Source organism: Cherax quadricarinatus, chromosome 32 (assembly GCF_038502225.1).
Source record: "Cherax quadricarinatus isolate ZL_2023a chromosome 32, ASM3850222v1, whole genome shotgun sequence".
Lineage (NCBI taxonomy): Eukaryota > Metazoa > Arthropoda > Malacostraca > Decapoda > Parastacidae > Cherax > Cherax quadricarinatus.
Window position 1 is genome coordinate 30,857,302 of NC_091323.1, and position 15,933 is coordinate 30,873,234.

A 15,933-nucleotide genomic window follows, 5' to 3' on the forward strand; every position below is an offset into this window, starting at 1 on the left:
TTACGAGTTTAATCCGTTCCATGACCTTGCTCGCATCTGGATTTGCTCGTTCGTAGAGTCAATTTTCCTCATTTAAATTAACTGAAATGGAATTAATTCATTCCAGTGGCATTCCAGGCATGGCAAAATGCTTCAATATTTCCCTAATATCAATTCTACAGCTTATTTATCTATCACAATTCATCTAATATTACATAATAAACAATATTAATAACATAGAAGCATGATATATACACTAGAATGAATGAAATATGTCATTACATATGTGAGTAGTGGTAGTGGAGGTGGTGGCCATTGTTGTTGGGGTGTATAGGGCCACCACAGTGGCCATTCCTGCTGACTACATACCTTCCCATGCTTTTATTATAACAGAAAACAGTGTGTTTGTAAGGCAAACTGCATTAGATTACGTAATTTCATAAGGAAAACAATAATAATAATAATTTACCTTGGAGAAGAAATGTTGGCGGTTGATGGTGGAGAAGGGATGCTGGCGAAGGGTGATGAGGGAGAAGAGATGCTGGGCACAGCTGCATATGCTGTCATGAGTTCATTTTATTCTGTCGTTTTTCTATCGCTTAATTGCTACACTCTTAATGGTACACTCTTAATGGTACACTCTTAATGCTACACTCTTAATGCTACACTCTTAATGCTACACTCTTAATGCTACACTCTTAATGCTACACTTTGTAACTTATGTCACTTCACTATTCACTGATTTTTGGCTTTTTTTCTTCTAAGCACTGTCCTTTGCACTTGCTTTCTTAGGACCCATGGTTAGAACAAGAAATTCTGTAAAATAACTGCATGAAACGTAAGTAAATCACGAGAATTATCTCCACCGCCAACTGAGTGTTGTTTTCATACACGTAATGCCATCTCGTGGTGTTCTCAAACTCGCTTATATGTAGTATTATTATAGTACTATTTAAAATAGAAGATTTACTGCTATGCAGACTACTGCATTATTGTAATAATTGTATAAATAATGTCAACACATTCATGACTGTATATTTGGAATGGCCACTCGGACAGGTATTGTTTACTCTTGAATGTCAGCAAAAATTGAACATTTCTGCTATTTTGAGCTCAATTTCAAGGTACTTTTTGTCATGAAATCAATCAAAATCATATCAATTTCTCTAGTATATCTTTCATTCTATCAAATGAGACCAAAAAAATGAGAATGCAACCATAAAAACCATACGAAAATATACCACTAAGGGGAGACAAATGGCTGAGAAGTGAATTCCATTATTTATAGTCCAATTTCTTTAAATTTTGGTGTACATTAAGAAGCATCTTTCCATCGTACATTGCCCAAGTTTCAATAAGATAGTCCAACAAACAAATGAAATGCAATTCCCTAGATCAAGAGCAAGAGCCCATCACCAGTGTCAAGGAACCTCCCTAGAGACCCGCTCACATCCGGAAATTTCGCTCGCGTCTGGAAGCAAAAAATCGACTGAGCAACTGCTCGTATCTGGAAAAACTCGCACATGGGTGCACTCATAAGTAGAGGTTCCACTGTATTGGCAAATACAAATGTTGTCACATTGATGGTATGTAGGGGAGCTTTATTTGCTGGCACTAATATCTGTTGGTCTGGAATGGGTGCCACTGACTGTGCCTCCACTCCAGTAGTGATCTAGGAGGTGTAGTATTTCTGTCATTTCCTGCCACTAAAAAAATCTCTCTCTGAAGTGGTTGTAACTTCCCTGGTATGCTTCCCAAGGTCTGTGTGATCTGTACCTTCTTGTCCCCTTTAAATGGTGTGCCTGACAGTAAGTATTGTAACATTGTCTTTCATTGACTGAAGAATATCACATTTTGGGGTGAAATAGTTTACAAGAAGCATTGCATATGTACTCCTTTGGTCATGAGGTCACGGCATTTTTTTACATGGTCAAAATTACACGTCCCACCTGTTTTTCCAGATATTCCATGCCTACAGATACCCAAGGCATAGAATTTACACAGATTTGATTTCTGTCTGCCATGATTTTTTGTGGCTGGGTTCCCTACTGGTTCAGTTTTTCCTGACCCCACCCACTATCTACAGCACCTGTTCTAGCATCAGTACCACCATAACTTATTACTGGTAAAGTATCAACACCATTCCCCAAAGCATCATCCTCAATATTTCCATGACGTAATAACTGAAATTTGTCCTCACTGAATATCAACGTCAAATAATGTGATTATTATCAGTGTGGTCCCCAGTGTTTGTATCTATATGACACATATGTTTACCTGGAGTTTACCTGGAGAGAGTTCCAGGGGTCAACGCCCCCGCGGCCCGGTCTGTGACCAGGCCTCCTGGTGGATCAGAGCCTGATCAACCAGGCTGTTACTGCTGGCTGCACGCAAACCAACGTACGAGCCACAGCCCGGCTGATCAGGAACCGACTTTAGGTGCTTGTCCAGTGCCAGCTTGAAGACTGCCAGGGGTCTGTTGGTAATCCCCCTTATGTATGCTGGGAGGCAGTTGAACAGTCTCGGGCCCCTGACACTTATTGTATGGTCTCTTAACGTGCTAGTGACACCCCTGCTTTTCATTGGGGGGATGTTGCATCGTCTGCCAAGTCTTTTGCTTTCGTAGTGAGTGATTTTCGTGTGCAAGTTCGGTACTAGTCCCTCTAGGATTTTCCAGGTGTATATAATCATGTATCTCTCCCGCCTGCGTTCCAGGGAATACAGGTTCAGGAACCTCAAGTGCTCCCAGTAATTGAGGTGTTTTATCTCCGTTATGCGTGCCGTGAAGGTTCTCTGTACATTTTCTAGGTCAGCAATTTCACCTGCCTTGAAAGGTGCTGTTAGTGTGCAGCAATATTCCAGCCTAGATAGAACAAGTGACCTGAAGAGTGTCATCATGGGCTTGGCATCCCTCGTTTTGAAGGTTCTCATTATCCATCCTGTCATTTTTCTAGCAGATGCGATCGATACAATGTTATATTCAGCAAATAGTACGTAATACATACCATATATAGTCAATATTAAGAAAATTTCTGGTCGTGATTCAGCATTATTTCTTGACTGAAATCATGCATAACTAATGTAGTTCTGCAGGAAACACAATTATCTGTTATGGAAATTGTTATTACAGACATATCAGCCATAATCATAATAATAATGCAATGTATACAGCAATTTCACAACAGAGGGTGGCTGATATTCCATGCCTACAGATACCCAAGGCATAGAATTTACACAGATTTGATTTCTGTCTGCCATGATTTTTTGTGGCTGGGTTCCCTACTGGTTCAGTTTTTCCTGACCCCACCCACTATCTACAGCACCTGTTCTAGCATCAGTACCACCATAACTTATTACTGGTAAAGTATCAACACCATTCCCCAAAGCATCATCCCCCTTTTTTTCCATCTACATCTACTGATATTATCACTCCCAAGTCTCTCACATTAGACTTATGCTCTATTTAGCAGTCACAGTTTGCCTTGTACTTTTTGTTATTTCCTCAATATTTCCATGACGTAATAACTGAAATTTGTCCTCACTGAATATCAACGTCAAATAATGTGATTATTATCAGTGTGGTCCCCAGTGTTTGTATCTATATGACACATATGTTTACCTGGAGTTTACCTGGAGAGAGTTCCAGGGGTCAACGCCCCCGCGGCCCGGTCTGTGACCAGGCCTCCTGGTGGATCAGAGCCTGATCAACCAGGCTGTTACTGCTGGCTGCACGCAAACCAACGTACGAGCCACAGCCCGGCTGATCAGGAACTGACTTTAGGTGCTTGTCCAGTGCCAGCTTGAAGACTGCCAGGGGTCTGTTGGTAATCCCCCTTATGTATGCTGGGAGGCAGTTGAACAGTCTCGGGCCCCTGACACTTATTGTATGGTCTCTTAACGTGCTAGTGACACCCCTGCTTTTCATTGGGGGGATGTTGCATCGTCTGCCAAGTCTTTTGCTTTTGTAGTGAGTGATTTTCGTGTGCAAGTTCGGTACTAGTCCCTCTAGGATTTTCCAGGTGTATATAATCATGTATCTCTCCCGCCTGCGTTCCAGGGAATACAGGTTCAGGAACCTCAAGTGCTCCCAGTAATTGAGGTGTTTTATCTCCGTTATGCGCGCCGTGAAGGTTCTCTATACATTTTCTAGGTCAGCAATTTCACCTGCCTTGAAAGGTGCTGTTAGTGTGCAGCAATATTCCAGCCTAGATAGAACAAGTGACCTGAAGAGTGTCATCATGGGCTTGGCATCCCTAAATTTTGAAGGTTCTCATTATCCATCCTGTCATTTTTCTAGCAGATGCGATCGATACAATGTTATATTCAGCAAATAGTACGTAATACATACCATATATAGTCAATATTAAGAAAATTTCTGGTCGTGATTCAGCATTATTTCTTGACCAAAATCATGCATAACTAATGTAGTTCTGCAGGAAACACAATTATCTGTTATGGAAATTGTTATTACAGACATATCAGCCATAATCATAATAATAATGCAATGTATACAGCAATTTCACAACATAGGGTGGCTAGGAACTGGTCACTGCTTCACCACAAACAACACTGACCCTTGTGCTACTACCCACTCTCTTTCATCACTGCCTCTGTCACTTCCTACACTTCTAGGTTAGATTAGGTTAGTTTAGGTAGGTTAGGTTAGGTCTAGGTTAGGTTAAGTTAGGTTAGGCTGGGTTATGTTAAATGATAAAAGATAGTGAGGCAGAATTAGTATGCATAGTTGGTAATGAAGATACAACCTGTGACCAAATGCCAGCAGGATATGTCATATTAGCGCATTATTATGACTAATATGTTGATAAATACCAATTTTTATAACAGATATGCAGGAGAGTTTCCTGCACAGCCATATCAATTTCACACTATTTCGATCAAGAAATAGTTCTGAATTGGGACCAGGGAATTCTGTTAATATTAACCCTGTATACTAAAGATTGTATTAAAAATGTGAAACTTTAAATTACAAGACAAAGTAGCTGTTTGTGTATATTAAAAGAGTGCCAAATATGTCATACAGAATTGGATTAAAAATAAAAAATAAAATATTTTCTTCCTTTCTGCAGCTTTATAAATTAGGTATTCTTTAGGAGTGCCTAGTTTACCTGGAGTTTACATGGAGAGAGTTCCGGGGGTCAACGCCCCCGTGGCCCGGTCTGTGACCAGGCCTCCTGGTGGATCAGAGCCTGATCAACCAGACTGTTGCTGCTGGCTGCACGCAAACCAACGTACGAGCCACAGCCCAGCTGATCAGGAACTGACTTTAGGTGCTTGTCCAGTGCCAGCTTGAAGACTGCCAGGGGTCTGTCGGTAATCCCCCTTATGTGTGCTGGGAGGCAGTTGAACAGTCTCGGGCCCCTGACACTTATTGTATGGTCTCTTAACGTGCTAGTGACACCCCTGCTTTTCATTGGGGGGATGTTGCATCGTCTGCCAAGTCTTTTGCTTTCGTAGTGAGTGATTTTCGTGTGCAAGTTCGGTACTAGTCCCTCTAGGATTTTCCAGGTGTATATAATCATGTATCTCTCCCTCCTGCATTCCAGGGAATACAGGTTTAGGAACCTCAAGCGCTCCCAGTAATTGAGGTGTTTTATCTCCGTTATGCGCGCCGTGAAAGTTCTCTGTACATTTTCTAGGTCGGCAATTTCACCTGCCTTGAAAGGTGCTGTTAGTGTGCAGCAATATTCCAGCCTAGATAGAACAAGTGACCTGAAGAGTGTCATCATGGGCTTGGCCTCCCTAGTTTTGAAGGTTCTCATTATCCATCCTGTCATTTTTCTAGCAGATGCGATTGATACAATGTTATCGTCCTTGAAGGTGAGATCCTCTGACATGATCACTCCCAGGTCTTTGACGTTGGTGTTTCGCTCTATTTTGTGGCCAGAATTTGTTTTGTACTCTGATGAAGATTTAATTTCCTCATGTTTACCATATCTGAGTAATTGAAATTTCTCATCGTTGAACTTCATATTGTTTTCTGCAGCCCACTGAAAGATTTGGTTGATGTCCACCTGGAGCCTTGCAGTGTCTGCAATGGAAGACACTGTCATGCAGATTCGGGTGTCATCTGCAAAGGAAGACACGGTGCTGTGGCTGACATCCTTGTCTATGTCGGATATGAGGATGAGGAACAAGATGGGAGCGAGTACTGTGCCTTGTGGAACAGAGCTTTTCACCGTAGCTTCCTCGGACTTTACTCTGTTGACGATTTTAATATTAAAAAATAAATTAAAATTAAACTTTTTTATTTCTTATTAGCCATACAAATAACTTATAATTGTTATACATTGCAAGTTATTGTATTTTATCTTATAATAATACTAGAGATATAATTTGATATAAATCAAGGCTCAAAACAGTCACTAATTATGCAATTACATTTCAAGCAATGCATATTGGCACAATTATTCTAAGGGTACACAGATATACCTGAAGTATACCTGGAGAGGGTTCCAGGGGTCAATGTTCCTGTGGCCCAGTCTGTGACCAGGCCTCATGGTGGATCAAGGCTGGTCAGGTACTGACTTCAGGTGCCTGTCCAGCACCTTCTTGAAGACAGCCAGGCGTCTATAGGTATTTCCCCTTACGTATGCAGGGAGGCAGCTGAACAGTCTTGGGCCTCTGACACTTACTGTGTTGTCTCTTATCGTGCTAATGGCACCCCTGCTTTTCGTTGGGGGGATGTTGCATCGTCTGCCAAGTCTTTTGCTTTCATAGGCAGTGATTTTGGTGTGCAAGTTTGGTACTAATCCCTCTAAGATTTTCAAGGTGTATATGATCATGTATCTCTTCTGCCTGCATTCCAGGGAGTACAGGTTCAAGAATTTCAAGTGCTCCCAGTAATTGAGGTGTTTTATCTCTGTTATGCATGCCGTGAAGGTTCTCTGTACATTTTCCAGGTCAGCAATTTCACCTCTCTTGAAAGGTGGTTAGTGTGCAGCAATATTCCAGCCTCAATAGAACAAGCGACCTGAAGAGTGTCATCATGGGCTTGGCATCCCTAGTTTTGAAGGTTCTCATTATCCATTCTGTCATTTTTCTAGCATATGCGACTGATACAATATTATGGTCTTTGAAGATGAGATCTTCCGACATGATCACTCCCACGTCTTTTACATTAGTTTTTCGCTCTATTGTGTGGTTGGAATTTCTTTTATACTCCGATATACTTTTAATTTCCTCACGTTTTCCATATCGGAGTAACTGAAATTTCTCATCATTGAATTTCATATTGTTTTCTGCAGCCCATTTAAAGATTTGGTTGATGTCTGCCTGGAGTCTTGCGGTGTCTTCAATGGAGGACACTGTCATGCAAATTCGGGTGTCATTTGCAAAGGAAGACACAGCACTGTGGCTTTTATTACTGTCTATGTCAGATATGAGGATGAGGAACAAGATGGGAGTAAATATTGTTCCTTGTGGAACAGAGCTTTTCACTGTAGCCGCCACAGACTTTATTCTGTTTACTACTACTCTTTGTGTTCTATTTGTTAGAGGAAAATATAGATCCATCTACCAACTTTTCCTGTTATTTCTTTATCATGAATTTTGTGTGCTATTACACTATGGTCACACTTGTCAAAGGTTTTGCAAAGTCTGTGTATATTACATCTGTATTTTGTTTGTCTTTTAGAGCATCCAGGACCTTATCATAGTGGTCCAGTAGCTGGGACAGACAGGAGCGACCTGCTCTAAACCCATGCTGCCCTGGGTTGTGTAACTGATGGATGGTGATCTTGCTTCTTAGATTATTATTATAATCAAAAAGAAGTGCTAAGCCACAAGGGCTATACAGCCTTGCCCCTCAAGGAAGGTTCCTTGATGTTGGTGAGGGGCTCTTGATTTAGGGAATTGGATCTGTGCTCCAGTTCCCCGAATTAAGCCTGAATGCCTTCCACATCCCCCCCCCCGGCGCTGTATAATCCTCCGGGTTTAGCGCTTCCCCTTGATTATAATAATAAATAATATACAGCCTTGCTTCTTAGAACCCTTTCAAAGATTTTTATGATATGGGACAATAGCCCTATCGGTCTGTAGTTCTTTGCTATTGCTTTATTGCCCCCTTTGTGGAATGGGGCTATGTCTGATGCTTTCAGCAGCTGTGGGACGACCCCTGTGTCCACGCTCCCTTTCCATAGGATGTTAAAAGCATGTGATAGGGGCTTCTTGCAATTCTTGATGAACACAAAGTTTCATGAGTCTGGACCTGGGGCCAGAGTGCATGGGCATGTCATTTATTGCCTTTTCAAAGTCATTTGGCATCAGGACATAGGCTACAGGAACACATTATTGATAACTTACACAGATTTAAATATGAAGACCCAGTAAAGTCTAGTTTTGTCCACTGGGACTCTTGTAAGTATAGTAGAAGTTTGTTTAGGTACCAGTACCTAAACAATACAATCGTGAACAGGCGATCGTAACAGTGCAGAACATGCCACATGAGGATGGAAATCTTTCATCCCCATGCGACTTGTTCTCTATAACATGTGTAAATTACCTAGGATTGCCCAAAAAGTCAGATAAAGTGACTAACTTCCACAGGGGTCCTTATTGGAAAAAGAATATACGTACTGAAAATGTATCACGACTAACCCCACAACCACAGTACATAATGTAATGGTTGTATTGATATATCACCACTTTTACATTTTCTTTCTAAATATATTAACAGCTTAGGTATATAAACTGCTCTGGTTCTATCTAAAATTTCTCTAAAGTGAGATCACACACAATAATCATACATACCAAAAATAAACGATGCTTAGGAAAGTCACTTGTTGATTCTGATAAAGGACAATGTCATTATCAATGACTTGAACGTAACAGGAAGCGTTTTCTTAACAACTTATAAGATATAACCAGTTCTGGTGCCATGTATTGCTCCAATTAGAAAATTGTTGGTTTACGTTTTGTTGGGTTTGTAAGGTTCAGTGACGGCTTAAGGTCGTATCCAGCCCAGCTTCCCAGTGTATGGAATGAATTACTAAGTTTATTCAGGTATACACAAATACAGTTACATAGATTATCATACATAGCAGCATATATGTAGAGAACCTAAGATAACCCAAAAAAGTCAAACAGAGTGACTTATTTCCATTGGGATATATTGCCCGATGCTGGACGATTAGTAAGTTTATTCAGGTACAGGTGCACATGAATACAGTTACGTAGATAATAATATAATAATAATAATAATAATAATAATAATAATAATAATATCTTTATTTACTACAAGTACATGCACATGGTATACAGACCATAGCTGACATCAATGACATACTACTATATAGAAAGCCCCTTGTTATCCTGTGCATTTCTGGCACAACAGCGGCAGCGGCAGCGGCAGCAGCAGCAGCGACTTCCAAGCTCCGTACTTTTCTCCAACTACCAGAGCTACCAATGCTCCTATGATGACCTAGTTACAAGCAAAACTGCACTACCCAACGTAGCACCCAGAATGACCAAAGATTACCAACAGTGAAACCTACAAATCGAAAATAATAGAGATCAAAGGAAGACTGCACACAAACCGAAAGCAACACCCCGCTGCCAGCCGAACAACGTAACCCTAAGCTTTGTATACTACAACTTCTTCTTAACAACAACAATTCCTGTAGTATTATGAGGCGCAATCTAAGAGGAAACAGCACCAAGGCCAGCAAGAAAACACCGAAAAATCAACTATTCAACAAGTGTAGTCAGGAGGACGCCGGCCCAGCAACCACCCCACTCACCACAACTCAAGGCCACACCACAACAATAACAACAAACATGGCTGCCGCCAGCCCATCCTCCCCTCTCTTCCCCGGATTCAACCTACCAAGTAGTCTCTCAGGTATGACCAACGATCCAGATACCCTAAAGTCATGCATCTCCAACTTAGTTATTGAAAATATGAATCTTCGAGAGACGCTAACAAAACAAGACACCAGGATGACACAACTCGAAAACAAAATCCTCAGTCTTGAACAAAAGTTATCAACACCTGGAATGACTAACTGTGACAAGACCATCCAAACAGTCATAGATAGCCATACCCAACAAATAATATCTCTTAATACAAAGGTTGAAGAAGCAGTAAACAATGGAAGAACAACTTAGATAACCAGTTCAGTGACTACTTTGCTCTCCAAGAAGATAAAACTGAGCAAGATAAACTATCGGACGCAGTAATAGTTAACAGTCCACTTTTTCCCAGTGATATGAACCAAACAAACAGTAAAGAAATTACTCTGCAGATCATAAAGGACCAAACTAGTGTTATTGTACCAGAGTCTGAAATAAAAGAAGCCAGGTTACTAGGATCCCATGGTAGAAAAAGTGTTATGCTTAGATTCCACTCACATGACAGGAAAAAAGACTTAATTATTGCATCTATTAAAGTAAAGAAAGAGGTATACATAAACGAGTGTCTTACCAAAAAACGTCAGAACCTCCTGTATAGAGTCAGAAAACTTAAGCGAGAGAATAATGACACAATACACCAATGCTTCACACGGGATGGGAAAATTCTAGTTAGGAAAACAAATGTAGGTCAACTGTACACAATCACGAACGAGAATGATCTATTACGATTTCTCAGGGATACTAATCTTACAGAGAATAACTAAACAATGTCCAACTTAAAAGCCTACGTAGTGTAGTGTATGTTTTGCTCCATTATTGTTCAAATTTCATTGTACAATCTCTTAGTAATTAAATATTCAACTACCTCATTTTGTAATTTTACTAGTAAGCATAAATCACCTTATGTGATTTTCTTATTTACTATTGTTCGCTTGAACATTAGCTGAATTGATACTTTCTCTGTCCATATTACTACCTCTTATTTTTTTAAATACTGTCAATTGATATTACTTACTAAAATTAATAAATATCATTTTTACTAAAATTTCTATTTACTCTTAACATTTTTGACATTTAATAACCATTACTTGTCTAATTACCTTTACCTGTTTTAATACCACATTTACTATCCTAGATTACTCTTAATTACCTTGTACTGCCATATAACCTCAAGTATAACTACCAGTGCAATATTGAATGAAATAAACATTACTTTTTCACTTTTTTGTAATCATTATTACTTACTAAAATTTTATTAAACACCATATTTACTACCAGTCAATTTTACTTTTGTACATTAAACATTATTTTATACTTCCCATAACATTTTGTTGCCAAATTTTCAAGTTTTTATATTCAACCCCAACCTTTGTATTATCCTTTGTACCTGTGTACCTGGGTACCTGTCTACCATCTTACTATCATATTATAACCAAGACATTACCATTGTGATTTTTTACTATTATTCTTTTGGTACTTTAATTGTGAATTTTATTTTGTCAATTCAAATCTATAGTTATAATCTTGATCTTGTCAACAACCTATACCAGACTCTAGTGCAATTGCAAGTACCATTTCAAATTGTATTTTTATATTATAAGTTTATATTATAATTCCTACCATCTGTCCATTTAACTTTGCTTACCATTACTTAATTTTAGTCCCTTATATATTTTAGCTTTATATAACTATCCTAGTTTATATATCCACAATTGTTAAAATAATCAAGGTGCTATTCTCAGGTGCTAAAGTAGAATAAGTTCACAATTTTGCCATTATATTCCAAAGCTCATTTATTTGATTACCACTTTATTCTTCACCACAACCTATATTAGTCCCTTTTTATTATAATTTTAAACTATAATTCTAACTTTAAAAAATTACCTTTATAGTACTACCTACTATCATATTCCCAAGCTCTATTATATGATCATCACTTTATTTGTATTAGTCCCTTAGCTCATTATTTTACATTTGTTAAATAATTCAGGTGCTCTTTTTTAGCTTAAGACTATTTACTTTGTTTTATACTTAATTCTAACTATAGATTCACTACAAATCTTATGATTACAAGCATTGATCCTGATACCAACCTCTTATTTAATGACTTAAATGAATCAAACAGTTACTGTAATTACTACACTGCAGAACAATCAAAGGTACTTCTCAGTGCCAACAACAACATAACTGTCTTTAACTACAATATCAGATCTTTAAGCAAGCATTACGATGACCTCATAGCATTACTAAATTCCTTACATGCCAATATGTCCATCATTACACTAACTGAAACCTGGCTAAAGCCTGATAGTACAGATGTCTATGCCATTCCTGGTTACACAGCCATACACAACTGTAGGCCAGACCAACAAGGGGGTGGCACAGCCATATACTACTCAGACCAACTAGAATGTATCACTAATACTTGCACAAGGGATGAACATGGGGAATATATAATAGCTAAATTCAAATCCAAATACCTACAAAAACCTCTCACATTGATAAACATCTACAGAGTTCCACAGTCAAACATTAGCCAATTTAGTCAAAATCTAGGAAGTATGATAACTGATGCACGCATGAACAAAGATCACTTACTACTCTCAGGTGACTTCAATATAAATCTCCTGCAAGACCAGGACCCACACGTTACTGAATTCACAAACACAATGAGTAACTGTATGTTACTACCAACAGTAACAAAACCTACAAGAGTTACAGAGACTAGTGTTTCCCTACTTGACCACATCTGGACCAACACCATATCCCCTTTAAAATCAGGCATAATTACAGATAATACCACAGACCACTACCCTACTTTCCTCATAACAACTCTTGGTAAACTACCCCAAGACACTACTAAAGTCACCTTCAGACTTCACAATGAGGCAGCCATTAATAACTTCACAACAGCACTAGCAAACATTGATTGGCACACTGAGCTAGAAATCTATACAGATATTGATGAATGTATTAATAATTTTCTAAAAAAGACCCAATACCTCTATAACAAGCACTGCCCTACAAAAACTAAACAGATGACAGCAAAGAGACTGAACAGTCCCTGGCTAACACCCAGCATTCTCAAATCCATAAATACAAAACACCAATATGAAAAACAGTACAGAATGGGTCACATAACCAGAGACCAAACAAAACGTTACTCGTCAATCCTAACCAGCCTGATAAGAAGGGCAAAAAAATTGTATTATGAGAACAGATTATCCAACTTACGAGGTGATATAAAAAAGACCTGGAAAACCCTATCAGAAATTCTGGGAACAAAAAAGATATCACGAAATAGCGAAATAAAATTAGCAAAATCAGATGAACCCCAACTCCCACCAACAGAAACAGCAAACAGACTCAATGATTTCTTCTCCACTATAGGACAAAACCTTGCCAATAAAATCTCAAGCTCAGATACCCCACCAAATGACTACCTCACCGGCAACTACCCGAACACACTGTTCCTAGCTCCGACTAACCCATACGAAGTCTCCCTTATTATCAATGCACTAAAAAACAAGGCAGGAGATTTAAGTACCTTACCACCCTTTATATACAAAAAAGTGACACAAGTGCTATCTCCAATCATTGCAACACTCTTTAACAAATCCATCGAATCCTCCACCTTCCCTACAGTACTCAAAATAGCAAGGGTCACCCCGATCCACAAAGGAGGAGACCAAACAGAGTTGAATAACTATAGGCCAATATCCAACTTACACCCTCTCTCAAAAATCTTCGAAAAATTAATTCATAAACGAATCTACTCCTACCTTATCACCCAAAACATACTCAACCCCTGCCAATTTGGATTCAGGCCTAATAAAAATACTAATGATGCTATTATACACATGCTAGAACATATATACACTGCAATAGAGAAAAAAGAAGTCCCACTGGGGATCTTCATTGACTTACGTAAAGCTTTTGATACAGTTGACCATGACTTGCTCCACGTAAAATTGTCACACTATGGTATAAGAGGGCACTCCCTCAACTACCTCAAGTCATACCTCAGCAACAGAAGCCAATATGTATACGCAAATGGGGCAAACTCTTCTGCGCAACCAATTACAGTTGGTGTCCCACAGGGAAGTGTCCTTGGCCCTCTTCTCTTTCTCCTATACATAAATGACCTTCCAAATGCTTCGCAATTACTCAAACCCACACTATTTGCAGATGACACTACATACGTCTTCTCTCACCCGAGCCCAGTCACACTAGCCAATACTGTAAATACCGAATTACAGAAAATATCTACCTGGATGAGGACTAACAAACTTACACTAAACATTGACAAAACCTACTTCATTCAGTTTGGTAACAGAGCTACAGATGTCCCTCTTAACATAATGATAAACGGATCACCTATCACAAAGCTAACAGAGGGAAAATTCTTAGGAATCCACCTTGATAATAGACTCAAATTTCATACACATATACAACAAATTTCTAAGAAAATTTCCAAGACTGTAGGCATACTATCGAAGATACGGTACTATGTTCCACAGTCAGCCCTCCTGGCCCTATATCACTCTCTTATTTACCCCTATCTCACCTACGGAATTTGTGCATGGGGCTCAACAACAATTAACCATCTCAGACCACTAATTACCCAACAAAAGGCTGCAGTTAGAATGATAACAAATTCTCACTACAGGCAGCACACTCCACCAATATTCAATACACTAAACCTACTCACCATACAAAACATCCATACTTATTACTGCACCTATTACATACATAGAACACTTAACTCTGATATTAACCCTCCCCTCAAACATCTCCTTGCCAACCTCAACAGAACACATGACCATAACACAAGGCACAGATCACTCTTTGATGTTCCTCGTGTTCATCTCACACTATGCAAAAACTCAATGCACATAAAAGGCCCTAAAATCTGGAATTCATTACCTGTAAATATAAAAGAAACACTACCTGTTTATAAATTCAAGTCTCTACTCAAAGATCACTTACTCACCCAAAACCAAATAAATACTGAATAACTGAACCTTATAAATTGTATATCTTAAATGTTTCTCACAATTATATCACATAAATGTTAAACCTAAAACCGAATCTAACTTTATTATTTTTTAAATACACTACCTAACAGAATCCTTCATATGACTGAATGCAACCATATGACCTGTCTTTGTAATACTCACTTGTGCTTTATAGTAATCTGTTTACATTAATGTTTTATCACTGACTTCATCATTGCTTAGTTAATCTTAAGTTAATTTTAAGCCAGCCCGTAATGCTATGCATAGTATAAGTGGCTTTGGCATGCTGCTCTTATCTGTATTTTTTTGTACCTCTGTATGTGTGCTCAAATTTATAATAAATTAATAAATAAATAAATAAGTATGTGTAGATTACCTAATGTGTAGATTACCTAGGATAGCCCCAAAAAAAGTCAAAGTGACTTGTTTCCATTAGGGTCCTTGACCCCAATGATGAAAGAAAAAGGTAAATGAATTCCCCTTGCAGATACAAATAGTTTATTTGTGCCTCAAGAAATCGTAATGACACGATTGCAAACAAACCATGGTACGGGCGGGGATTTAACCCGCGGGGATTGAACAGCGCAGGTGAGAGGTAGCTCAAAAAAACACTATTAAGGAGGTCACAACGGGTCTTTATCAGACTCAACAAGCATAGTTAGTAAGTTTATTTAGGTATACACAAATACAGTTACATAGATTATCATACAAAGCAGCATATGTGTAGAGAACCTAGGGTAACCCAAAAAAGTCAAAGTGATTTATTTCCATTGGGGTCCTTTACAACACGAAAACAATATTAGTCAATTTATACATATAATTTCTTTATACGTGTATAGCTAATGAACACAATACAATATGGAGTTTATATCAAAAACATTTAAGTATCTTATTACCACTTAAGCAGTGAAAGATTAGATGGTGGAGCTAGGCATAAATATATACAAATTATTAAGAAAGGTATTACAGTTAAGTTCACTTTCAGTTAAATAAGATAATGTAATAGGAAATTCAGGTACTAAAATAGTATTGAATGTTTATGTTGACTATTATCTCTAGTGATAGA

The 15,933-nt window shown here is 38.6% G+C and overlaps 1 protein-coding gene across 2 annotated transcripts in view; it reads right to left on the reverse strand.

Moving 5' to 3' along the window:
• Window positions 1-8,933, reverse strand: part of ATP7 (copper-transporting ATPase 1) — a 121,936-nt gene extending 113,003 nt beyond the window's left edge. Inside the window, exons 1-2 of one of the 2 annotated variants that reach the window (XM_053778845.2) lie at window positions 8,749-8,933; window positions 449-539 (exon numbers count right to left, since the gene is read on the reverse strand). The gene's annotated coding sequence lies outside the window, so the exon portion shown is untranslated. The remainder of the gene's footprint in view (window positions 1-448; window positions 540-8,748) is intronic. The other variant, XM_053778844.2, reaches the window with a different exon arrangement.
• Window positions 8,934-15,933: the final 7,000 nt, after the last annotated feature.